Genomic DNA, 27,188 nt, shown 5'->3' with positions numbered 1-27,188 from the left:
TCAAATTACAAAAATTTATTGAAATCAAATTTTGATACTACTGTTTCTATTGTAAGTCTGGTCGCAAAATGAAATAAAAATAATGTAGAATCAGATAACACAATAAAAATTAAAAATACGCTAATTGGGAAGTCTGACATACAGGAATACAGGAAATAATAAGGCGTAATGAAGATAAAACATGTGCGATAATTTTAAAAAAGCGGCAGTTTATCTCGGAAACCTTATCGTATTCTTTTAGTTATAAAATAATAAATGTAAATAAATAAATTATTTTTGTTATAGATACCGTACGCAAAATCAAAAAACTGTCTGTGCAGACGGGAATTGTGATTTCCATCGTTACTGTTATTGTGTGCCAACGTGCAAGTTTTATCCATGCCATAAATCCTCTATAAAAAGATTAGCATAGTACTCACTTTTATATACGCTTGTTAAACTAAAGCAGATGAAGAAGCTAAAGCGTATTGTGAAATGTATGAAAATCTACCCAAGCTTCATTTTATCGAGATGTCCTTCTAATATGTAAGAGTGTTGGAGTATTTTAATGAGTCGAGCGTCATATGTAGGCTTCAAAAATCCGTTAAAAGTTTAAAACTGGACGATCAGTTAAACACTGTACCGTATAATAATCTATTAGATATATTTTTTTAAATATAAGAACATCAGAACTCTTGCATTTAATTGATACAAATCGAAGTATAAAAATTCATTTTTATAAAGTTCGACGTTTAGATGAAGAGCAGCGTAATGACGGCGAATTTATAAATGTCGCAACGGTCATTTGATAAAAAAACATATTACAAACGATGGATTGACGTCGCTAAAGATAGACGTAGTCTGACGTTATTGAAAAATGAATTTCAAAAAATAATTTGTTTTTATGTGTATGAAAATTACTTGATTAAACTAATTCGATACCTTAATTTGTCTGTTATAGATCTCTTTCACACTATTCAAATATACTGCTCTCTATCAAAATGTTCATGTTTTGAAAAAGTTTGTAGATTTTCCAAATGTGTACGCTTTCCATCTTTTTCCAACGTTGCAAAGCTTATCGTGGCACTTATTATTTCATACCTGGATAGAATTAAAAAAATGAACAGCAGATATTCACCAACAGACAATTGTATAAAAAAATGTACACCATGAAAAGACTTTCAGATATCATGTTTCAAATAAAATTTATAGGCTATTTTTAAAGTTGAAGTATCATAAATTATCATGGCTCTGCGAAGTATAACGATTATTTGAAAACATTACAATTGCTGAAATCTTATTCATAATAAATACAAATAGATATGTTTATAGAAAGTGACTTCTGCAGTCTTTACGTGCTTCTTACTTGTATATCAACTAGCGGCCCCCCGTCCCGGCTTCGCCCGAGACTTACTAACTGGAACACCATAGTGTGTTGACATGTAATGTAAAACGTTTTCAGTTAGAAATTTTACATCTATTACCGGCATTTCACAGAACAATAATCTTCGTATTGAAAACATATTTATTCGGAATCCATACAGTTTATTTGGTGAATTAATAAGCTGTAAAAATTAGAAAAAAATATTATTATGCTAAAAAGTATCGTGCGTTTCTTATGCCATAAAATAATCGTTGGCCATAAGGGGCCGTTGATTTCCAGTTTCTCCCGTATAATTTACGGAAAGGGCGATTTTTAAGGCTGTTAAAATTCAAAGCTCCTAAAAAATGGAGCTTGATCTTTACATTTTTTATTGCTACGAAAATACAAATACATTTTCTACTCATTTAAAAATCTGAAAGATTAAATAGATTACTGTTAGGATACAATAAAAAGTTGATCTCTCACGTAATAGATTCTTTATTTGTCGATTTAGGCACTGCTGTTCCTATCTCAGTAAATTTTCTGCGTCAGTTTCTGGACGCCTAAAATTGTATTCATTAGATACATTTAAAGTTTTTTTTTCACCTTCCAATTCATCCTTTTGCGACATTTGGCGTGCTTAAGGAGGTTTGGGAGAAAAGTTCGAAATGGAGAAACGTGCCAAAAAAATTTACGTTATATTTGAGCATTTTAGAAGTGCACATGAATTAATCCAGATTTTTCACCAAAGGAAATTTTTGAGAAAAAAATTATGAAATATTGACAGTTTAACACGGTCTCTCATAAGAGAGCAAGGTTAGGTTCCCCTTTTAATTGAAATTAAGGTTAATAATAAATGTGTTGAAATAAAAAAAAAAGTTATCATGCATAACTTGGTACAAAAGGAAGATGCTTGATAAAAAAATCAAGCCTTGCCAGGCATTTTTTAAAAATGTAAGCAGTTACAGTCGTACAGTTTCAAGTTTGTAGAGTGCAAGAGGAGGTGTGCGGTAAAGGGGGCCCAGGTGCGCAGGCAGGAGGGACTCCCCGTTTCTCGCCTCTGTGAATGATCCTCCCAAACCTCCTTAAAACTTTTGTGACCCCTAAAGGCTGTTTTCTGTCAACTTTGTTAAGTTTTATTGTATTTGTTGGCAAGGCAGTTCAACGTCCGATGGCCTTAAAAAAGACCGGTAAGCTTCTATAGTAAATTCTTTCTTAACTAAAGTTAACACCAATTGTAACTGCCTGCCTGTCCAAACCTTTCGAGCTAGTTGTAGAGATATTTTCCAACGTCTCCTACTATAACGTCGAAGACGTTGGTGTCTTAGGCACCTTTTTTTTCAGTCTCAGTTGTTTTGGTAATCTCACATGGGGAGATTGGTTCGTAATTCTTGCCCGTTGGAGACTGTCACGATGGCTCAATTTTTTTTCCTTCATACCTGTTAAGTTTGCCAGCGCAGACCTTGGAGAGGATCAGCGATTCCTGGTTACATGCTTAAAGTCGAGAGGGTTATATAGTGTCGTTGGTCACTGGAGTTCCCAGCCTTGCGAAGCACAACTCCGCTTATGACGACTGCCAGTGAATGACTGACTTGGTTTAATAGTGGCCGTCTTTAGTTAACATAGTCTTTTAGTCAACGAATCGCTTCCGGAAATCGTGTAGTAAAAATGTATTTGTTGGCAAGGTAGTTTAAATTTAGGTGGCCCTTAAAAGAGCCAATGAGATTGATGGTTAAGTAGGGAACGTAAATACTTATGTTGGCCCTGAAAAGGGCCAGTGGTGAAACTTCCAGCTATTCCTTATTATTATTCTTGATGATGAAGAGCTGGCTGCGGGTAGCTTGACTCTTATCCTTGAAGTCTCTGTGTACGGAGACCGTGATGGAGGGAGGTACGCCGCTGACCAAAAAATAGCTCGTCTTCGGGTTATTCCCCGGATATCCAACCGCTCATCATTAGTCGGGAGGGTGGGCCCAGAGAATATCTTCTGTGTGGGTATGCCCTTGGGACGACCACTGAGAAGGAAGCTGTTGTGGCTGCCCGTGCTCCTCAGGGATGTCTTCCCTGGCTTACATTAGTACTGAAAAACTCTCTAACGGCACCAGGCCGGATGGTGCAATAGTAATATTACTCTGCAGTGTTGGAGCAGGTTGTGCTCTGGCCAGACACGTCTTCGGAAATTCCACCGGAGATATTATCGGTAGCCTAAATTTTTATTTGTGATCCTCGTCAATCCTGGAGGATCACGGTGTAAGTAGACGTAGGTTGTTTGCCCATTGGAGAAGAGTATTGTCAGTAACCAGGATACGCAGCTGCATGACTATCATCTACAGTCTCGATGCAGCTCAATGAACTGCTGATAGATAACTGCAGACTTTTTTTAGACGCTTGGGCGTATTATAACCACACTTATTTAATTCTGTTGCAGGTAGCTTCGATTTTAAGTCAACGCCACCTAGCGGATCCTACTGAACTAAAGGGAATAGCTGTCTTATTTTTACTAAGTTTTAAGCTTAGTTATTGCTATTGTTATTTATCTTTTTAAGATAAAAACTGTATCAAAACTATCTAGGAAGTGTCAACAGTCGGTATGCAAAATATCAGCGAAATCGGTTCAGTAGTTTTCGCGGTTAGCGACTACAACGGTTTGAGCGACTTTGCTTTATATATTAGTCAGATAACATGGTGAAATTATGTGGACGTCCGCATAATTTCTTTTTAATCCTCATGATTACACTTCCGTACATGTACTTGTCCGCATAAGTCACCTTTTCATAAACACATAATAACAGATATTTATGCGATAGCAACACAGGATGACGATTGTCAAAATAACTGGTGTGCGTCTGTTGGTATGTACTTGCAAAAGATGAAGACAAAATGTATCGTAATCATAATTAAAAAAAATTTTTTTAATAAACAGAGTCTTTTCCCAACATAAACGTGAAACCTTTTTTTTCCATAATTTTTAATTTTTTATGAAATTTTAATACTAAACGTGTACTGTATACCAACGTTTTGAAAAAAGAAACGACAATGGTTATAGTTTTAAAAGGTAAGTCACTTGCTTCTTTCATCTCTTTTATTCATAAGACAATTATTTTTATGATATTTTTTGAAAGAGCTCATTGAGATGAAAGCAAGAAAAAGAGAGAAGAGAGGACGGGAGTCAAGAAAAAAAACTGTTGTGAAAAAATAGAAAAAAAAATTTGGCATGGGCGTCATTCTAACACATTTAATCTTATAACTGTATTTTTAATATTCAACTCGAATTTGTAAAGAAGATGTTGTGACACCTTAAGTCATATACTTAAAATTCATTATTTTTAAATACACAGCTCCGTTTAAAACTTATAAAAAGCAAATGCTCAGCGATTGTTCAACATTGAGCTGTATAGCTGCTTCTGCAATCTCGTCACACCTCGTAACTTACTTGCTTTGAAAAGAGCTGCCGTCACAAAACTCTAACTACGCGTGCAATCTCCAAATAATCTTATATAGCGCTCATCTTACAAAATCAATTTGCACTAAATGTCCGCAAGAATGAAAACAACCAACAGTTTCAACAGTTATTACTGAGAATGATCCACAGCGAATGTCGTGCACAGTTTCAACATAAACTGTACCAAATGCAAAATCCAAGAAATCAGCGATTCTTACCACTGTTCGCGGTATAGTTGTTGCACCACGTTTATGCTTGTGTAAATTGACAGTAATTGGGTTAAGCTCTAATTGGTCGTTCGGATCCCTAACTTGACTTGTCCTCTTTAAATGCAAGAGTGTAAAAACTCCTTGCACATACCGATAATTGCCTTTTCTCTTTCATCAAGTGCTTCAAAGTAACTATAAAGGTTGGAGAGTGAGTTCTGCTGCATCTTTTAAGCGGATGTAAGACTTAGTTCAGTGATAAAGCTATGTGTTAAAAGAGTACATTTCAAGTGGATGTAAGACTTAGTTTGGTAATTAAGCTACGTGTTAAAAGCGTGCATTTCAAGCAAATGTAAGACTTAGTTCGTTGACTAAGCTGTGTGAGAAAAGCTCGAGCAAACTAGGCCACTGTAAACTCGCCTAAAAAGTGAATCAAGGAGAAACAAGAAGGAAAGGACCGTCAACTTGGGTTTCGATGTTAAAAGCAGCAGCCTAATTATTTCCATCCCCACGAGTACTCTCGTGTAGGATTAAGATCATCGTTGCGGTCAACCTCGTAAGATCTTGCGACTGCGTGCGCGCAAGCAGCGATTAACCAACGATCATAGAAGTAAGTTAAGTTAAGAAAAATAAAAACTTCTTAAAACATTGTAAACGCGAATCTGAACCTTCATAATTTATATTATTTGTAAAATTAATTATTTTCGGCATCACTGAATTATCAAATCATCATATAAGGCATAACTTTGTTGTTGATTATATTTCTTTTCTTAATTGAAATACCCCAATTACTAAATTATATAATGTATTCTAAATATTAAAAATTTCAATTGATAGAAATATAAATTTTACTTTGATAAATAAATTATACACCAAGGAAAAATTAAATACATAGCGGATTACAAAGACCTTACAAGGACGTAAGATAAGGAGACAAACAAATTACGCTACGACCGTATTACATCAGATAAATTCAAACAGTAGGTCAACGCCAGCTCGGCATACGATATACCAACACTTCTCTACACATACCATTCGTTGAAACCTAACACAACAACGCCAAGTCAACGATTTAAAAGAAAAGCATACTGTAAGTAAGAGCAAATAAGGCCTTTGGGCCGACGGCTGGTTCCTGACGAACAAAAGTTAAATTTATTTGTTTTAGAACGAATCTACGAGTTCCACTCTTCACTTAGAAGTTCGGACGTAACAATGTTACTACATTTTGTAGAAAGATATTATAAATGCATATTGCGACCTATTAAGTATGTCACAATGTCTACAAGTAGCCAGATCTAAAAGGGTATTATACAAGAAAGGACCCCACTTCTTATCAGTGAGGACAAAGAAAAAAAAAATCGCTATTTTCGTCGGTAAAAATTAAAGACTGATGGATTCTTCACTAACCCAAAATCTTATCCATAGAAAAAATATTACAAGAGGTGTAATGGTTCATCATCATGGGTTTTGTTATAGACATCCAAAGTTTCTACGACTTTGACAGACATTTTACATTAAAAAAAGTTACAGTGGTATCGGTACACGCAAATGTCATCGGTCATTGGTTTATCAAACTACTCCGTCCATTTAAAGATTAACCTTAAAATATAAAGAAACTTAACAATATCCGCACGCCAGAAGTTTACGGGATGGAGTGGTTTGAAGGTGATATCACTATAAGTGATTCAAAACATTGCCTTATTACACTCACTAAAAATCGAGAGAATTTACATGTATGGTAATGAAAGAGCCGAATACATAAGTTCGTTATTAAAACGCGAGGTTTATGACTTATCGCAAATTCATACATCATTCACAATGCATGAAAAAAAAAAAATATATTTTACCAATATGTCTAATGCATATGCAAAAACATTTCGAAGACAAACGGTAATTTTGTGCACTGCATCCATCCAACGTGTTTGTTAAAAAAATGGATCATCAAGACTTCACCTCTCAAAGCCTTATCGCAGGATAGTGATGCATACTGTAACGCCCTCCAGAATTTAAGAGTGAAAGTTCACAACCATTTTCCAGTTGTCAAGTCGTAGTAGATCGTATCAGTGCACTGGAAAAAAGTTGGTCGCCCTGCGCCACCGAATACAGTCACGCCGTGTACTCACTTTCTTGGTCGCGCCGCATGCCTGTTTTGGGCGCGCGGCGCACCCAAAGTACCTGGCGCGTGGGACAACTAAAATTTAGATGTGCAGCAGCACAAGCTACACGTTCGGCAGTACGCCCAATGTTTAGAACTGCTGTCTGCCTCTTTTATGAATATATAATGCTATTAGCTTGTGTAGTTCAGCATTGTGAAAAATCACTTGCGTAATGAGTAATAATGTTAATAAAATTAATTTTTAGCATTAAGCACTTTTTTAATTCGTACAGTAAATTATTAAAAAATTTTTTTTTTATCAGCAAGACGTATTTTTAGTTATGTAATACGGTTTTGTATTACAATAATCATATAATTATTGCAGTTTTCTCGCTATTTGAAATGTGTTTTTAATGTTTTATTAATTACAAATGACATAACGTATAGTTAGTTAAGTAAAATGTTTTTTCTGGAGTAGGTATGCTTCGATAAAATGAGAAATTTACTTTAAATAATAAGTGTAAAGTAAGTAGAGTATTAGTAATATTCTTTAGTTATGTACATTACAATCATATAAATTTAATTATAATCTAACGTAATTACAAATAATATGGAGCGACAACTAACAAGTCTCCGTTAGATCTACTATTTCAAGTACAAGGCAATATGTAAGGTATCTCTGACTGTTTAATTAATCGGTATTTATTTTTTTTGTAAATTAAAAAAGCGCGTATACGTGAGGTACACTGGGTACACTGGTATGTTACCTGGGAAATATACATATACACTTACAACAAAAACACTGCCACTAATTTTTACAACTACATTAAATTGTAAACAAAAGTTAACTGCACAGCGTTTAAGTCACATCACCTTTTTTAAAACAAAACAGGCAGACAGCAGTCTTAAACGTTGGGCGTACTGCCGAACGTGTAGCTGGTGCTGCCGCGCATCTAAATTTTATAGACCGATAGAAAATCCCCTGAAATAAAAAGTTGATGCTCGAAGGGTCGTTTTTGATATTATACGTAATTCAATGCGTAGATTACGATAAAAATACTTAGAACATTGAAAACTCTCTTGGGAGTCGTAAAAACAGCGTTTAAAACTTATTTTGCTAATATCTCGTAAGCGGTAGAAGATCGAACGAAAATAAGAATACCAGCGTGTAGAGTGGAAAATTTCCTACCGATTTGGTATTTTACTTTTGTTCGGTCTCGCTGAAAATTTCGAGGTAAAAATTATTGAAGGTATTTTTTCCTCGATGCTATAGGAGAAAGTGAGACAGAGAGCGCGGGAATAAGTAGCTGTGCGCTCCAACGATCGTCGGCTGCTCCTCGCATGTATATAGATGTATACACTGATGAATATAGTCGGAGTCGTTATATACTTTTAATCTCGTTAGACGGTAACGTTTGAATAAAATAAAGTAACATTGCTTACGCCGAAAACTACTCAAAAGTTATTGCAGTGAAGAACAGGTGTATATCAAATTCCGTGTATATAAAAAAATTTATATAAATTCAGGAAAGAATGCACACCAATATTAAATGATTTGTTAAAGTTTTAATCTCTGGAGTGACCTTACTTATACTTATCTGTCTATTATTATTGTAACCATCTATGGATTGAGCACTGTGTACACCATGAATGTTTACTTATCAGTCCTCAATTTAATCCTCACTCTGTAATACTTATTGATGTATGTATAGGTGCTATGAACATTTTATTTAAATAATAATAATTATACTTCTCGGTTTAAATATAGTTAAAATTATAGTTTTAAACTATTTATGCTGTTAATGTGTCATGTTTTTCATTTCATCTCAAATAGTTTCGTTTTTGAATGATAAAATACATGGTCTTTCTGTAACTTTGATCCCAGAAGCATGGATTCCACGATGGATGCAGAAATGTGTCTGTTATGCGATAAGCCTCTCTTACCTGCTGATAAAACAACCGTGATTAAAGAAAAGCAAGTCAACAATTTCATCAAGAAAAGCAAAGCCAGACAAGAGAACGACTGGCAGAAGTGGGAAGGTAAAATGAAAAATAATTATCTAGTGTACCAGTGATAAGGCCGTTGACATGACAAAAGCCTTTTTTATATTTATTAATAATTTTACAGGAAATACATGTATGACTGTGCACGAAAACTGCAGACTGGTTTGGGCAAGATAACGAGATGTCCCACCATCTAAAAAGAGGAAAACGATCAGCAATGAAACAGTGATTGAAGCATCAAACTGCGATAGCTCAGGTACGTCACAAATGTCAATGGAGGATGCGATAGACCATGATGACTTTATGGTGTAAGAAGACGGCCTCGACTTCGTAAACAACTGCTTCATTTGTGCACAACCTGCATATGGGAAGCAAGACTGTGTACAGATAGTCACGGATGACTGCTTGTCATATTACTCACGTTTAAGAGCCCAAAGTGATGTTGCAGAGGACAGGAGGATCCTGACACGATTACTCAGTCGTGATCCCAATCAAGAGTGTCGATATCACAAAAAATGTAAGAACAAGTTTTTGTCTTCGAAAATAGGAAGTGGTCCGTCGCAACTTCGCAATGATTCGAAAAAAATTGATAAAATAGTGGACAAGGTTTGTCACTATATGGAAACTAGCGGTCGCTTTCGATTCGATATGGATGAAATTGATTGTGTTATTGGCAGAGAAACGGTCAGTTGCTCTTTTTTTTTCGATCAACTGAAGAAACGGTTGGGTACGGAAATTGATATCGTGAAAGGAAAAGGCAGAAAAACTGTACTCTTTTATAAATTGTCTTGTGACACCAATATATTCCACAAGTGTATTTTGAATGAAGGTGAAATCGAGGAATTTGAAAAAAAAAAAAAAAATACTTACCACTGCAGCTCAAATTCTAGTAAGAGATATTACTCCGACAGAAAAAGCAAGTGACAAATATCCACCTCCTGCCAACTTTTTGGATGACATTAATTTTGATGTTCTTCAATCAATGAGAGAGTTCATGGAATGCATGCTTACAAGGGAAAAAGTGGCAAATATGAAGACTACCCCCAGAGTCGACATGCTCTGTCACTCTTTATTGACATTAATCAAACCCTCTTTTTCATCAAAACTCCAGTTAGCTTTGGGAATATATATTTTACGCAAAACGGGAAAAAGACAAATCATTGACTTATTGTACAAATTAGGTGTGTGTGCCTCGTACGATGCAGTGCAGCTGTTTGAGTCCTCTGCTGTGATGGACCCCCCTATTGAACAGATATCTGAGGGCGCCTTCGTGCAGTTTGTTTTTGACAATACCGATCATAATGTCAGTACTCTGGATGAAAAGGAGACGTTTCATTGCCTCGGAGGGATAGCCGTGTATACTCCAGAGCACGCGTTGAGTTTTGAGGGCAGATCGAAAAAATTGAAAACAATGCCCAAAGCTGCAGACATACCATCACAACACCAAATTCCAATCGTACCCTTTGGAGGTTTTGGCTCAGATGTTTTGAAGAATGTCGTTTTTCGCTCGACGCGATCTATGAAATTCGAGAAACCACTTGTATTATCATCGAGTTACGGTGCGTATTTGTGGAGTCGCTCTTTGAGAGTCCCAGGTGTGCCAAGTTGGAAAGGCTTCATGGAGTTTTTGTGCAGCGATATCGAGTATGAGAAATCGGTTGTACTCTGCCAGCCTTTCATCAACCTGCCGCCATCAGACTACACAACAATAAATACGGCTTTACATTTCGTGGCGGAAGAGTGTCGTAAATTAAATGTCCACACGTGCTTCGTAACTTTTGATCAGCCCCTGTATTACAAAGCTCACTGTATAGTTGACGAGGGTAATAACAAAAAACTCAAAAATGTTCAAGTTCGTCTTGGAGGATTTCATTTGTTAATGTCGTACTTCGGTTCGATTGGTGTAACCATGGACGGTTCGGGTTTGGAGAAATTATGGTCTGAAATATATGCTGAGAATTCAGTCAAACAGATGATGTCAGGTCATGCATTTGCACGTGCCTTAAGAGCGCACGTTCTAACTTTTACTGCGATCGGTATACACGTATGTCGAATGATTGATGTGACGCTAGCTGAAAAGGATCATTTTTTAAATCTATTTAAAGGTTTATGGAATGCTTCGGTGATAAAAGATTCATCTGCGCCTCCTGACATTAATCGTTCTTTGGTAGAAGATGCTAGAGCGACACTGACAACGTGTGATACCGATGAGACCGTGAAGAGGTTGACGATATCGCTAATTACCAAAATGTCAGATTTGGAGGTAAGAGGCCCAAAGGCAAAGTTATGATCGCAGTACTTCAAATGCGTCACTACTGCGCTACAGTTTGTTGAAGCGGAGCGTTTAGGCAACTTTAAGCTGCATCTTCAAAGCCTTCGGGAAATGTTGCCGCTGTTTCATGCTACAGGTCATTTTGCATACGTAAAATGTGGTCAAATCTACCTGCAGGATTCAGAGGAGCTAGAGGTAAAAATGTCCGACGTCGAATTTCAGGCATACGCAAGCCGCGGTTATTTTACCATCCGTAGGTCTGACAAACCATGGTCTGGAGTGTGGTCTGATATGAGCATCGAAACTACACTAAACCGATTTTTCGGGACCGACTTGACCCACGACCGAGGGATAACACCTAGTGTAGTGACACGCTATTTGGCCACAATGCCTTCGGCTTTTTCAATTATGGAGAATCTGGAGGAATATTGTGGAGTGCGGACGTCAACGAGCGAGCAGCACACAGACCTCAACAAAAGTAGACGCGAAAGAGATTTTTTCGACGTTAATAAACTTTTGTCATGGATCGATGCTCACGAGCCCTTTGCTGCATGTACAGACTTAAAATCCCTGGGTAGTGGTCTTATAGCAGATAAGACAATAAACTGTCACTTGGCGATCGAAAAGGGTGAGCAAAGCATGGAAAAGATGGTTGGAAAGACAATTACACAGGTAGCTCTAGCAAGAACGTGTAACGTGAAACCGTTATCGGCAATGAAAAATTCTATGCATTTGAATGACCTTCAACTATTTGCCGTTGATACGAATTTGCTCTTTCAAAGACTCCTAGTCTCCACGGATTTCAATGACGTCGACAAAACTCGGGAAGCTTTCTCTTACGAACTGTCTCCTTTTCCACTTAGTTTATTCGACGACGAAGGACTGATGCGGAAGAGTACCAAATCAGATTTATATAAAATCATGACACCAGCTACTGATACTCCGTCATCTGCAGAATTTCAATACGTCGTTGATGGTGGATTTCTCCTTCGAAAAGTAGTCTGGCCGCATAGTGCTAATTATTTAACGCTTTTTTCAACATACTTGGATTACATCGTAAAATACTACGGTAACGACTGCGTGGTCGTATTCGACGGTTACTGTCCGCAAGTTATTGGTACCAAGTCCTACGAAAGGTTGTGCTACTTTCTTTTCTGGTACATATCATGTGATTGTTATGAAACAAAAGTATTATATTATATTTTTTTCAGATATCGGCGCAAAGAAAAAATAGCAGCTGCAGTTGAGATCATGGAGACAAGTTTAGTAGCTATGAGTCAGCAGAAATTTTTATCGAACAAATGAATAAATATAATTTTGTAGCTCTTTTATCTGAATTTTTGGAGAAGAGTCATGTAAAAACGAAGATTGCGGTCGAGGATGCCGATGTTTTGATAGTACAGACAGCACGTAATTTGGCAATCTCCGGAACAAAACCTGTGGCAGTCATTGGCAATGACATTGATTTATTGGTGCTCATGGTAGCTTTAATCCCTTCGACAACAAACGCATATTTCCACAAAGTTGTCTCAGATTCAAAGGGTGACGTATTGTATTCTATCAGTGACAATGCTCATCTACGACAGTACGTGTTTTTTGCTCATGCCTTCAGTGGTTCGGATACCACAAATGCGTTTTTTCACAAAGGTAAAAAGAAGTTGTTTGCAGTGTTTGCAAAAAATACTTCATTAATACAAACCAGTGACATTTTTCTGTAAATCATTTGAAGATTTTCTCGAGGAAGAGATGAATACAGATTTTGGAATAAGTGAAGACGGATTGAGAGAGAAGTTTATTCAAGTTCTATTAGAGGAGGCAGAAAAAATAAATTTTTATCTGTATGAATCTCCATATAAACATGGTAGCAATGTAAATGAATTAAGATACAGACTCTTTTGCAAATCGGCTGACACTTCCAAGAAACACGTATCATTAGCAATGCTGCCACCAACGAGGGATGCTCTTAAACAGCATGTAAAACGTGTTTATTTACAAGTGCAAGCTTGGCTAGGAAAGTCAATGGAGCCCACGCAATGGGGGTGGAAAAACGCAAAAAATATATTATTCCCCGTAATGACCACGCAAACGCCTGCTCCCGATGAACTCTTGCGTCAGGTAAGCATTGCAATGGTATATTACTTCTTTATTCATTATATGTGTCTAGATAAACAATATACTTTTTTTCCTCAACAGATTTTCTGCGCTTGTTCAAATTGTCGGTCGAAACAATGCACGTGTAAAAAAGCAGGTTTGCTCTGTACACGAGTATGCAAAATGTGTAACGGAGATAGTTGCGAAAATGCCTCTACCATTAGACAACAAATCCATGAATACGACTTGTTTGATGATACGATTGAGGCAGTTGTCAATTATCAAGATTACGATACCGATTCCCCTCACGATAATAACATTCCTCATACAGTAGATGATAGCGTCTATAATTTTGAAAGTGATTGACTCCCATTAATATAGTGTATTTATGTTACATATATTTTAGGAACAAATTAATTTGTTAATAAATAAAACAGTTTTACATACTATTTCTTTTATTACAGTTTTGTAAGCTATAGTACACGTGCACGCAACAATTTCAGGGTAATTTTTTTAATGATTAATTCATAGTGATAAGAAAATATAATTAAAAAAAAAAAAAAAAAAAAAAAAAAAATTGATTATGTTCATTTGATACAGAATTGTTGAAAACGTAAAAAAAAAAAATTTGGGGGGAACAATTTTTTTTCCGTTATCAATGCAATCAAAGGACTTGGAAATTTTCTGACTGAAAAGCTAAAAATCAAATTTCGGCCGTCAGTCGATCTAAAAACGCCTCAAGCATACATATACAGCTATAGCTATATAGCTCTGATCCTCTCCCCCTTCTCCACGACTCTCCGCTCTCCGGCTGATCGGCTTCGACACACAGTGTATCTCCTGTCTCACTTTCTCCTATAGCATTGAGGAAAAAATACCTTCAATAATTTTTACCTCGAAATTTTCAGCGAGACCGAACAAGAGTAAAATACCAAATCGGTAGAAAATTTTCCGCTCTACACGCTGGTATATTTATTTTCGTTCGATCTTCTACCGTTTACGAGATATTAGCAAAATAAGTTTTAAACGCTGTTTTTACGACTCCCAAGAGAGTTTTCAATGTTCTAAGTATTTTTATCGTAATCTACGCATTGAATTACGTATAATATCAAAAACGGACCTTCGAGCATCAACTTTTTATTTCAGGGGATTTTCTATCGGTCTATTTAGTTGTCCCGCGCGCCAGGTACTTTAGGTGCGCCGCGCGCCCAAAACAGGCATGCGGCGCGACCAAGAAAGTGAGTACACGGCGTGACTGTATTCGGTGGCGCAGGGCGACTAACTTTTTCCCAGTGTGATAATGAAAGAAATAATCAATAAATTTTTACTGTTCTTTTTTAAAAAGATATTAAATATAAACGTTGTAATTATTATTTATGTGTCTTTTGAAAAGGTTTCCAATCTGAAATTTCATTTTAAAAAATTCCATTCTTATAAATATTAGAAATACAAAATGTATAAATACAAAAATAATATGCAAGTCCCGCAGAGCTCGAGCTAAATCAACGTTTCACGCCAATAAAACCATTAACCAACTGAGCTATTCAGGACTTGCATCTTCCGAAATCTGAATAAGGTACGACAACAACTTTGTAAGTAATAAAAATAATAAAAGTATACGAATTGATCATTTTTGTTGTTGGATTGTAAGTCAGGTAATTTTTTTTTGCTGCATGCTCGTTCCTTTTACCCAAGAGAGTAATTGTGAAAAGGAGAGAGTGGTGTTTGACGTGAGTGTAGAGATAAATTAACTGGCCTACACACATTGAACCAATGCATACGCAATAAGCACGCATACGCTCGCGCGTGGCACACGCGTATAATCGCACGAGCAAGCGTACGCTTGCTTGTATCGCACGCATACGATCGCGTGTGATGCACATGTGTTAAAATAGTATCATGTGGTTTTTAAGTATATTTCGTTGTCCAAAAAAAAAAAAAAAAATTAAAGTTTGTTTTATTTTAACGCTTCAGTCTTCAGGCATCCTTAAATTAACTATTACCTATAGTGTACCTTGTATACTAACTACTACTAGCATTTATAAAAGCAAACAGTTATGATACAAATCTGCGTACATTTTATACCTTGTGGTAAATACATTATTCATTAGATATTGTCATAACTATTTTTATTGAATTTAATTTATAAAGCTTAAAAAACATGAAATAATGTACGTAATCACGTTTAAGCTCTCACGGGCACGCGTACGATCGCGCATGATGTATGCGTGCACTTACGCGTGGTGCACACGTACCATTGCATGTGTACGTACGCTTGCGCTCGCACGCGTGTGCTTTTACAAGAGTAACGTATGAGCATGTACGGTATACCGTAGGAGTGTGAAACTGTGCAGGTGTTCACGCTAGCTTGTGCATGAGAGGTTAACCATACATACATTTTTTTAAATTTAAATAAACACCTACTTACGTAGTGTGTTTATTTTTTAGGCTTTATAGTAAACGAGTACATGTAGCCTGGGTACAGTAAGCCTTAATGTTACATTATATTTGTAAAATATTACAAGTAATGGTTATATGTTACTTCATTGGTAACATTTTTACATTGATATAGTTGTAGTTCGTCGTTACATTGATGATGTCACATAGACTACCTCGAGAGCGAAGGATATATATGTGGTAGGCCATTTTACTGCGAGACGGTCATTTATCCCTTCACGAGGAGCATTGCATGGTGAAAAAACACGTGTGAAAATTCACAGAGGACATATATACATACATACATATACATACAGCGCTTGAACCCTCGTCTTGCAGCAGGAGGAGAAAAGAGAGAGAGCACTCTGCGGAGCAACATGAATATATCTATGCTGCCTAATGTAAGAGCGAGAAAAGAGAGCTCATGCACGCAGTGTCACCATCCGCAAATCTTACGTCGGAGCGAGAGAGAAAAAAGAACTTGCTCACGCGGTTTCCCCCTCCATTGTACCCTGGAGCCTTCGTACAACAGCGCAAGCTGTCGGCGAGCTGACGCACTATTTCTCTTGTACCCCTCCGCCACGACCACAGTCAAAAGCACTCGTATAACAGCACGAGCTTCCCCTTTCCCCTTCACCCTACCCCGATCAGAAAAAATTGGTCGGCAAATATTCGGGCCGTCGATGGTTGCCACACAGCCATCTACGGGCCAAGTGTGGTAGCCAATTCGGTTCCGATTCGGCTTGTGCGCAAAGTTGATATGTGGCCCGACAGTAGGCAGCCAAACATTCGGTAGCCGAAGTAGGCCCGAAGACTGCCCGAACGCAGCGTGCCGAGAGAAGTGGTAGATGAAAACATGCTACAGCTAGACCAATAGAATATCTTCTAAATCTCAAAATTGATTTCCGAAGAAATATTTTAGATATTATATGTAATATATAATCTCAAAATTGATTTTCAAAGGGATATTTTAGACATTATATATAATATATAATATATATAATATCTAAAATATCCCTTCGGAAATCATTTTTGAGACTTAGAGGATATTCTATTACGTAATCAAACTCGTAGATTACAGAAAAAATAGTCAGACTCGTCAAAACTCTGTTTAACACACGGAAAAAACTTTTGAACGTACAGAGCCCAGTTACACAGGCTAGAGAAGTTCAAATTGCTTTAAACTCCTACTGCACAAGTGTACAGGCCCGCCTTGACTCGAAGATCCAGTCACACGAGTTCAAAACAGCGTTCAACTGAGACTGCACAACCATGCGCGCCGCGTAGCCTGTAGTTTGGGCTTGTACAGTACGGCATAGCATTGAACTGCAGAAGCTCAAGGGGGGGCTACGTGAGCCCGACGGTTGTGCTCTCACAGTACAATGTCCAGGCTCAGCGAGCTCAGTGCTTCTCCGAGCTCTCTCTCTCTCTCACCGAATTTTGAGCTATCAGCAGACAACTTTTGGGCTTCAATGAATACAGCCGTTCATTATACAGAACGCGAACAGGTAAATGAGTTAAAACTTATATTTTATATACATACATGCCTGTGAATAATTTCATAAAACTTATTTAACCTTTACGTAACTCATTTATTTAGTATAAAATGTTAAGGGTTAATTATAACATTTTGACCGTACAAACTAAGAATAGTCATTTTAAAAATGAGTATACTGGAAAAAATTGTGTTACTCAATTTTGAGTAACAATCAAAAATGAGTAACACAATTTTTTCCAGTATACTCATTTTTAAAATGGCTATTCTTAGTTTGTACGGTCAAAATGTTATAATTAACCCTTAACATTTTATACTAAATTAATGAGTTACGTAAAGGTTAAATGAGTTTTATGAAATTATTCACAGGCATGTATGTATATAGAATATTAGTTTTAACTCATTTACCTGTTCGCGTTCTGTATAATGAACGGCTGTATTCATTGAAGCCCAAAAGTTGTCTGCTGATAGCTCAAAATTCGGTGAGAGAGAGAGAGCTCGGAGAAGCACTGAGCTCGCTGAGCCTGGACATTGTACTGTGAGAGCACAACCGTCGGGCTCACGTAGCCCCCCCTCGAGCTTCTGCAGTTCAATGCTATGCCGTACTGTACAAGCCCAAACTACAGGCTACGCAGCGCGCATGGTTGTGCAGTCTCAGTTGAACGCTGTTTTGAACTCGTGTGACTCGATCTTCGAGTCAAGGCGGCCTGTACACTTGTGCAGTAGGAGTTCAAAGCGATTTGAACTTCTCTAGCCTGCGTAACTGGGCTCTGTACGTTCAAAAGTTTTTTTCGTGCACCCTTAAAATAGTGTTTTAAGTTTATTTCCGTAAATATCTCGTAAACTGTACAAAATAGGATAAAAATAAAAGTACTAGCGTGTAGAGTGAAAAATTTCCTATCGATTCGGTCTTTTTTTTTTTGTTTAGACCAGCACAAAATTTTGAGATGAAATTAAACAATGGTATTTTTGCCTGATACCATGAGAGTGAAAGAGACAGAGAGCGCGTGGACAAACAGTTGCTGTGTGCACTGCGTGATCGTCGTCTGCTGGCAAATATATATGTGTATAGATTTACATGACGATATATGCATCTACTTAGTGGCAAACGACGTTGGGCAGAGTTAGGGCCACCTTCGGCTGCCGAATGTTTGGCTGCCTATTGTCGGGCCACATGTCGAATTTGCGCACGCCCCTGCTTTGGACCGACAGCAATATTATTCGGCTGCACCCAGCAGTCGGGCCGAATGATTCTGTACGGTTGCCAACCAACTTTTTCTGATCGGGACCACCCTGGTTGAGTCCAGAATTGGCCTAGCCTATCTACTACCTTATATGTACACTAATTCCATTGAGAACATTAGATTGAAAAAAAAAAACACAAATAAGGGAGGGTAGGGCACAATCGTTACCTTAACTTCAAGAGGATCTTGTGATAAATGTAAGTAAAAGTTACTAATGAAAAAAATAATTTTGAGAGAAAAAACACTTATAAAACAAACACACAACTTTTTAATAAGCTTAAAACTAGTAAAATTTCTTAAAAAAAAAAAAAAAGGTTAAAGTGTCTGAAAGCCAAGTTGTGCCCCACCCGAGGGACGCAGTTTGGCAACGGGTTAGGTACGTTTGACGTGGGGATCTCACATGATACTGAAATATTTTTGCAGACGCGAGTGTGAATGTGATTATTGACGTAGTTACTAAAAAAATATTGAGACGAAAATATGGAGAGTGTTGTTTGGAAAAGGTTTTTATTAGTGAATATTAATTTGTTTTATTAAAAATTTTATTATACGATGCAGTAATGAATTCTAACACTAAATTACGTTTTTTATGTACATCAAAGTACTTTGACTATTTATCACATATTTAAATAAACAACATTATCCATGAATGAATTAAGCTTAATAATTCTTTATACATCATTTAAAAAAATTTAATTATGACTAATAAACCAATTTTTCTTAAATAGAAATAAATTTTTTTTTTTTCAATCAATAACACTCAGTTAAATCACTTTTTTCTTATATTTAAACGTATAAAAAAATATAATAATGACCAATTATGATTAATGTAACATTTGTACTGGAACAGCAGTGCTAGAATGAATATTATGATTCAACTCTAAATGTTCTGTGGGCAATTCAGCGGCTTTAGTAATAGGACAGTTATCGTTTAAAAAATTATCTGCACTTGGCGCAAAATAACTTGGAAATATGATTTGAGTATGAGTATTTAATTCTATATCAGTAAAAGGTGCTCATGGCTTTTTATCTTTGTTTCTCTTCACTAAAATATTCTTACCACCAACTTTTTGTACTTTAATTTTTGAATTTCCATCAATCTTATTGTTACTTAATACTTTTGGCTTTACTTTTTTTGCCTTTGGTTCTCTTTTTATACTCTTTATTTTTTGAGCTGTTAACTCTTCTTTGTAGAAACTTGATGTTACAATAGCTGTTTTGCCTCTTTTGTTATTTTTTTTCTTTAATTCAATATTATTACTAACTTTATCCATTAAACAATCAGATGCAGGTATGTTGACAGGCTCGTTGAAATTACTAGCAACGAGACTATTTTTTTGTGTCATAGTAGAATACTGAGCTGGTGAAGATTGGACGTTTGTTTCTGCTTGGGTAACATGTGGCAGTGAACCACTCTGCAATTAATAGTAAAAGCAAAACAACGATAAGAATAACAGAACCTTGAATAAATATATATAAAATACAAATTCTTACCAAAAAGCGCAAGAGAGGTTCCAGGCAGGAAACAGGAATAGCTATTGTACCGTCTTTTGAGTAAGCTTAATCAACATAAAGTGAAGAATGTTGCCTCTTTGAGGTTGTTGGTTGAGAAGTACTCGTTGAACCGTGGAGCATCCACTCGATACGCATGCTCATAACTCAGAGTGGCCGCTCCTCGGCTATCGAGGAGCTGACACTCGACAGCGAGTGTCTGATGCCTCACAAAGAGGAGCTGCCATCTAATGAATGATAAGTGACAGATCCTCGCTGCTTTGAGTGGCCGTTCCTCGCGTACTGTTCCGCAGCATATAGTCCACATAAAAATCAAGGTTAGGAAACCCAAGTGACAAGTGTAATTTTATTTGTTTAACATGGACAATTTTTTTGATAAACTCTCAAGATGAACAAAATGTAGAGTCTTTAGTATGTTTAAGGTCAGGCTTGTGAAATAAATTATATAATAAAAATAAAAGAAAAATGTTTTTCCATACATCTCAGTAACCCATGTAATATTCCTTTTTTGATAATTTTTGCAAGTTTCTTTAAATTTAACAAATATTTGTAATTTCATAGAGATGAGTAAAAATCAACTGCGTGCGTCTTCTTCTAATGCGTCAATCTCGATGTCATATTCCTCGATTTGTAAAGGAACTGACACTCGATGAGAAAGTGTACCTGCTATTCGGTTTCATCGAGTGTCAGCTACTCGAATTTCGAGTAGCGGCTGCTCAACAGTGATGGGGGCACTGTTCCTCAACTTCAGAGAGGCAGATCCTCGAAGTTTTTTTCAGTGCCATGCTTCTGAAAAAGTGGGACTCATAGTTACAAAATATTAATAACAAAAATTTTCTATAAACAGTTGCACATACCTGTGCTGGTTAGAGGATCAGATAAAGTATGAGGAGAAGATACCTCTTCTGAAAGCTAGACAAAATCTGATGGTTAAAAAACTGAGGTGTTCAAGAGATAGATCCCTGGTTTTTTTAATGCATTTACTGCAGTTTCCATTTTTTCTGCTTTGATAAAAGCCTTTTCAAAGAGGGAAAAGACTTTTCTCAGTACAACAAGCAGCCCTTCTCGTTGGAGTAAGTTGATTTCCTCGGTATAATATGCATTGACAGGCTTCATAAATCCTACATCAAGTGGTTGCAATCGGTGCGTACAGTGCGGTGGAAAGCACAAGATTATGACACCATTTTTAATTGCCAAATCTATTACCTCTAAATTCTTGACTTGCGTAGAGTGCCCGTCCAACAATAGTAAAACTGGGTTGGATTTGGAAGCATGTGAAAAATCAAAAAAATTTTGAAACCACTTGGTGAAAATGTCGGTTTGCATGTAACCACTTTTATGAAACACGCCCCATACTCCTGGTGGTTTTTCTTCAAGCCGTTCAGGATTATGCTTGACCCGGGGGAAAATCAGCATGGGAGGCATAAAGTTCCCTGCAGCAGACATGCAGAGAGTTGCTGTCACTGTTTCACCTCTTTCTACTGCTTGTAAGAATCCAACTTGTCTTCTTCCTTTCACAGCAATGACCTTTGAACTCCCTTTGGGGACGATTGAGATCCCTGACTCATCAACATTATAAGTGTTTTGGGGTTCCAAATTAAACTCTTTATAAGCTACTTCCAACAAGGTACAAAATTCATTAACAGCATTTGCGTTAAATCCGTTGGCTCCAGCAACAGAGGTGTATTGACTTTTTCTGAAAGACAGATATATTATTTATTTGTATGAAATTTCTCACTCAGTCCTTACCAGCCAATTCTCAAATATAAGTAATTTCAATCAAAATTAAACTTAGTCAAAGTATATTTTGTCGTTGTATGCACTTAGACTTTAGTCATTTTATTTATGTACCTTTCTTTACATTAAAGTGATGAGGCACCTGCAACTTTATTGCGAAATCAAATGCTAGTTTTTGCAAATCCTTAGTTATTAACCCCATTATTTTTTTTTTCCATGGTCTCAACATCAGAACAAAGAGCTTTTTCTTGTTCTTGGTTAAAAGTACGTTGAAATCCACTGCCTAAACATAACCCGAGTGGAAACTGTCATACTGTCAAACCTTGCCAATCTTTGGCAAACTTGGCCAAACTCTGCCAAACATTGCCAAACTCCGATGATTCGGTCTTTTAGCAGAGTTAGGCAGAGTTTGGCAGATTTTAGCAAAGTTTGGCAAAGTTATGCAAAGTTTAACAAACATCTGTTAGTTAAGGCTTGGCAAAGTTACGCAAGATTCGGAAAATTTAGGCAAGATTTGGCAATTTTTGATATAGTTTGGTAAAGTTAAGCAGAATTAAACAAAATTATGACTGTTCTAGACTAAAGCTTAATAGTTTAATTTATAATTCATGCACACGTGCAGGAGTGAACGCACTATATCTTCTATCAATGTATTAAACCTATAGTAAAACATACACTCAACTATTTAACATTTTTATATAGCATGTAAGGTTGCATACATAAAAATAAATATTTGACTTTTATAGGGTTCTTGGTACATTGGTTCTTGGTATAGTAAATATGTAATGAATACTTTACAATCATATCATCCTTAAACTTTAATATATCGGTTACAGTATATGCTTAGCGCACCTTAATTTAATGTTAGCAATACATATCTTCTACTATCTTATCAAATTGCGGTAGTATATACAAGATCTCAATGACATAGATGGTTCTATGACATGTAAATGCATTTTCTGATGTTTATCGACATAATTTTAATGAGAAACATGCGTGTGTCCTGTATTTAAAAAAAATTATTAGATTTTGTAAGCTTTTAAATGAAAACAAGAACTTTTTAAAAATTTTCATCATCAATTTTGCGTACGTTCGTTATAATACCGCAATCGTTAGTTGTAGTTTTAACAATAAAATAATTTATTTTCTGTTATTTTAAATATTTATTGGTTGTATATCTTTAGTCATGATAAATAATTCTAGAATATTTTGTACATTGATGAATACTATTAACGTTTATTATTTTTTTTAAGCAATTTTTTTCTATCTCACAAATAGTATAAGAAATATCTAATAACTATCATAAAGATTCTATTTCTAGTGCTAAAAAAAAGTTGGTGAGTAATCACCTCAAATACATGAGAAGAAGATTAATTTTTTTATTAACTTATAAAAATATGTGCTAGTCCCATTTGGTGCGATACTGTTCTGTGTGAAAGTGTGTGAACGTAGATATTTATTTATGCATGGAGTACATGTATGATATTTTGGATTGTTTTATATGTACACTTACAGAACCACCATCTAACACATTTATTGGCTCCATGCAAACATTGTGCTGCCCTTATTTCAGACCCCTAATCCATGTTAAATCTTGTAGAAGCAAATAGTACCCGTGGCAGGCACCAGCGACACTATACCCTAGTTTCCATAAAATTGCATGTTAAAGTGACAGCCAGCGCCAGCCCTCCCTTCCAACTCCATGCAGGGAGTCAATACGAGGTAATAAATAAATAAGTAAAAATTGAAAAAATATAGTAGATTTGTTCGGTTAACAGGTTCCAAGCGCTTGGAGCAATCGGAGTGCTCCGAACTCTAGCCCAGAAACGCGTTCTTGCTCCGAGCGCTCCAACTGCTCCACACGTGCTTTCGGCCCAAGTGACCCAAAAAATCCGTAGTAGTGCTCGGTTTACTTTTCATCTAGTGTAAGTAAATTATCTACAGACAAGAGGTTAAAACAATTCATGGCTAGCTCTCTTACGGCTTTTTTGGGTTGCCTGATTATGAGCACGTGTGGAGCAGTTGGAGCGCTCGGAACGATCGGAGCAAAAACGCGTGTTTGGACTAGAGTTCAGAGCACTCTGAGCGCTCCGAGCGCTCTAAACCTCTTAATCAAACAAATGTAGTGATTATATTTTTATTTCTAATATTATTAATTTTCATTTTTTTTAACTCAACCTGACTTACCTTGCAACTTAATCTGACTGACCTTGCGTAACTTTGCATAAAGTTGCTTAGCTTTGCCAAAATGTGCCTTAAATTTCTAATTACTGCCTAAATCTGCCAAATCTTGAATAACTCTGCCATTCCTTGCCTAACTCTGCCTAACCCTGCATAACTCTGTCTAACTCTGCCAAACGCTGCAAAACTTTGCTAAAGGTCCGAATTGCTGGAATTTGGCAGAGTTTTGCAGAGTTAGGCAGAGTTTGGCAAAGTTAGGCTAAGTTTAGCAAGGTTTGACAGTTTTACAGTTTCCACTCGGGAAGATATAAAAATAATTATAAAAATGTTATATACTTACCATGAAATATGTGATTAAAAAATACGTACTTTGACTTCAAAACAGTTGTGCATCATTCAACTGCAACTTATATTGAAGAGTGCATCTTGGTATACACTCTTTTGCAGAACTTAAAATAGTATTGCCACTCTTAACCTCATTTATTGCTGATTGCAACCGCCCATCAGTCCATTTGTCATTATTACTTTTTTTTATAGTTACGCACCATTTTTTTTATACTCAAAGCAACAATCTTAAAAATAGGTTAATAACTTAAGTTATTAACCTAAAACTACGAGCTTTCATGTCAGCTGTACCAGCTGTCTGACTAACACACTCACGTCTTACACGCCACCACGCTAAGCGTCCCCACCTTGGTGCCGATTTGGGCCCCACATTTAGCTATCGTGAAATTTTATTATAACTTTAGTGACACTTGTCATAAAACAAACTTAAAAAAAGCAAAATAAAGGTTAATAAATAGGCTCTCGAATGCAACTGGTTTCAACTTTTAAACTTATATATGAGGCCTGCATCCAGTGATTAAAAAGTAACGTCCAGTCATTTTTTTTTTAACCAATATTTATAACTGTCAGTATTGAAAGTCAAATAAGTTTATCAATATAAGGCCTAAAGAATAATAAACTATGAGATTTTTACATGTACTTGCAATAATTTTTAAAGTAAGATATTTATTGATTACGTCAAAAAGTGGAATGCCAAGTGTACCCACCTACCAACTCATAGCCTATTCTCCCTTACTGTTGTCAGGTACAGATCGGAATGTTTCTGACTAATTTAAAATTGCCACGTAGTAATCTACAGCTTGTTTGATGATACTTGTTTCCTTGTTGAGGTCTGCTACGATAAAAAAGTAGTCCTCAAAGAGTACGTACCTGTGTTGAATACCGTATTTTCAAAATTTTTTATACATGTTTTTGTTCAAAATGAATCCAAAGAAAATATTAACAACGTTCCTGTGATAGACGTTCCTTAAAAGAAAAACAAAAAAGTCAACTGTTATATACAAAAAAATAGTGTTGAACTAGAGAATTATTAAAGAAAAGTTGATTTTAAAAGACTGATTGTGATTAAAAAAGTGAGTACAATTAAGAAAAGTTAAGTCATTGTAAGCGCTTAACGTTTAAGTAACATGAAGTTCAATACATGTTGACTGGCGATAACAATGAGAGTTGTAAACATAGTAAATATTACAGTGTATGCTCTATTTATGTAAAAAATGAATACAATAAAAAAAATTATTTAAAAAATGTTTAATATATTTTTTCAAAAAAATGATCACATTGAATTACTTGCATGTTTCAAAACCAGCATTTAGTTTGTGATGTAAGGTAACTTAAAACCGTTCATCACTTAATATTGAATTTTTGAGATTGGAAATTCGACACACTTCTTATGCAACTTCATGCATATATGGCAACATTTTTAATGAAATTTTACTTTTTACTATATTAAAAAGTTTTATTCTTCAAATGACTCGTTCAATGTGTACTCGTGCTCGAGCAATTGCTATGGTATTAAGTGCATCAGCACAGTTTAGCTGGTTCTTTTTATTCAACTTACGTGGCACGTAAAGATCGATATGGGCAAACGCACATTTTTCCTCGATGAAAAAACCTTTGTCCACCATTATGGCGTCCCTAGTAGGTTTCAATTTTTGCAAAATTCCAGACTGATTAAATATTGCCTTGTCAGGAGCACGTCCATCATAAATATTGCTTAGGTAAATGTCCCTACCACGGAACGAATTTTGGTATCGGTTTACATTTATTACAGATAAAAAAACTTTTTTAACGTTTAATCATTAAATTTTTATCAATAATGGTGGGTTATCTATTTTTGAACGTAGGTTGTTGTTTTATACCGAAATTTAAGCAGAATTAAAAAATTTATGTGATAAATTAGAAGGTGATCAAAATGTACATTAAACAGAACGTCTGCAGTAGTTAGGCAGCACTAATCCGCAGTCATTGTCCCTATCGCGGAACATGACTTGAAATCAATATACATAGAACTTTCAAATTATTTATGTGTAATTTAAAGGTAATAATCAATGAGAGGGGGTAAGCCAAGGTAAAATATATATAATTTCCTTTTTATTTTACAAATTTCGTATTTATTTCTTTTTATTACTTATGTTGCGTATGCGGCGGTTTCAAACTCTGAAGTTTTTTTAAAAAGAAAGTAAGGCATTAAAAAATGATAATATTAAATGGTTAAGTATGTTTACGTCGCAAAGATATTAAGACCCCAGGGGTCAGGCGTCGCTCTGTTAATTGGCACTTACATAGTTGAAGTTCAAAAAGACGCTTACGGCTATAAAGTCAATGAAACACAGCATGAACAGGAAAAAGCCTTTTGGCAAAAAACCTGGTTTATTTGAGTGAAAGAAATTACATTTTGATTATAAATAATAATAGAAAAAACTTTAATAGTATGTGATGAAAGAGAATGAGTAAATGATGCGTAAGTTATTTAAGAATACCTTTTGGTTAGGTTGTAGACCAACTCTTTCCCAAGGGGGAAAGTCGATCGAGGCAAACCGTTGCTCAAAAGTTAAGGGATTGCTGGCCAGGCAGATCCGCGTTTTCGTCGACACGAAATGTTACGTCTAGGAATAGACGTTTTGAGGTACCGTGTGCAACCAGAAAATCGACAAAATGTAAAGGTTACAAAAGTCGAACTTTTTTGTGGGTCAGCAGAGACAGATACGTCAACTTGAACGTCTCAAACAAAAGAGAGCGAGAGAGCACACACAAATTTTTAACTAACTTTTTTCACAGTCTGAATA

The 27,188-nt window shown here is 36.1% G+C and overlaps 1 protein-coding gene and 1 pseudogene across 1 annotated transcript in view; both read right to left on the bottom strand.

Moving 5' to 3' along the window:
* LOC106643282 (uncharacterized) overlaps positions 1-27,188 on the bottom strand; it is a 200,031-nt gene that overhangs the window by 157,305 nt on the left and 15,538 nt on the right. The window lies entirely within an intron of this gene.
* Positions 21,052-26,027, bottom strand: LOC149373236 (uncharacterized; annotated as a pseudogene).

The sequence above is a fragment of the Copidosoma floridanum genome, unplaced genomic scaffold, assembly GCF_036245765.1.
Source record: "Copidosoma floridanum isolate Cflo_tuat_1 unplaced genomic scaffold, Cflo_Japanese_pri ptg000034l, whole genome shotgun sequence".
NCBI classification, from domain to species: Eukaryota; Metazoa; Arthropoda; class Insecta; order Hymenoptera; family Encyrtidae; genus Copidosoma; species Copidosoma floridanum.
This window is presented reverse-complemented; position numbering and strand designations above follow the sequence as displayed.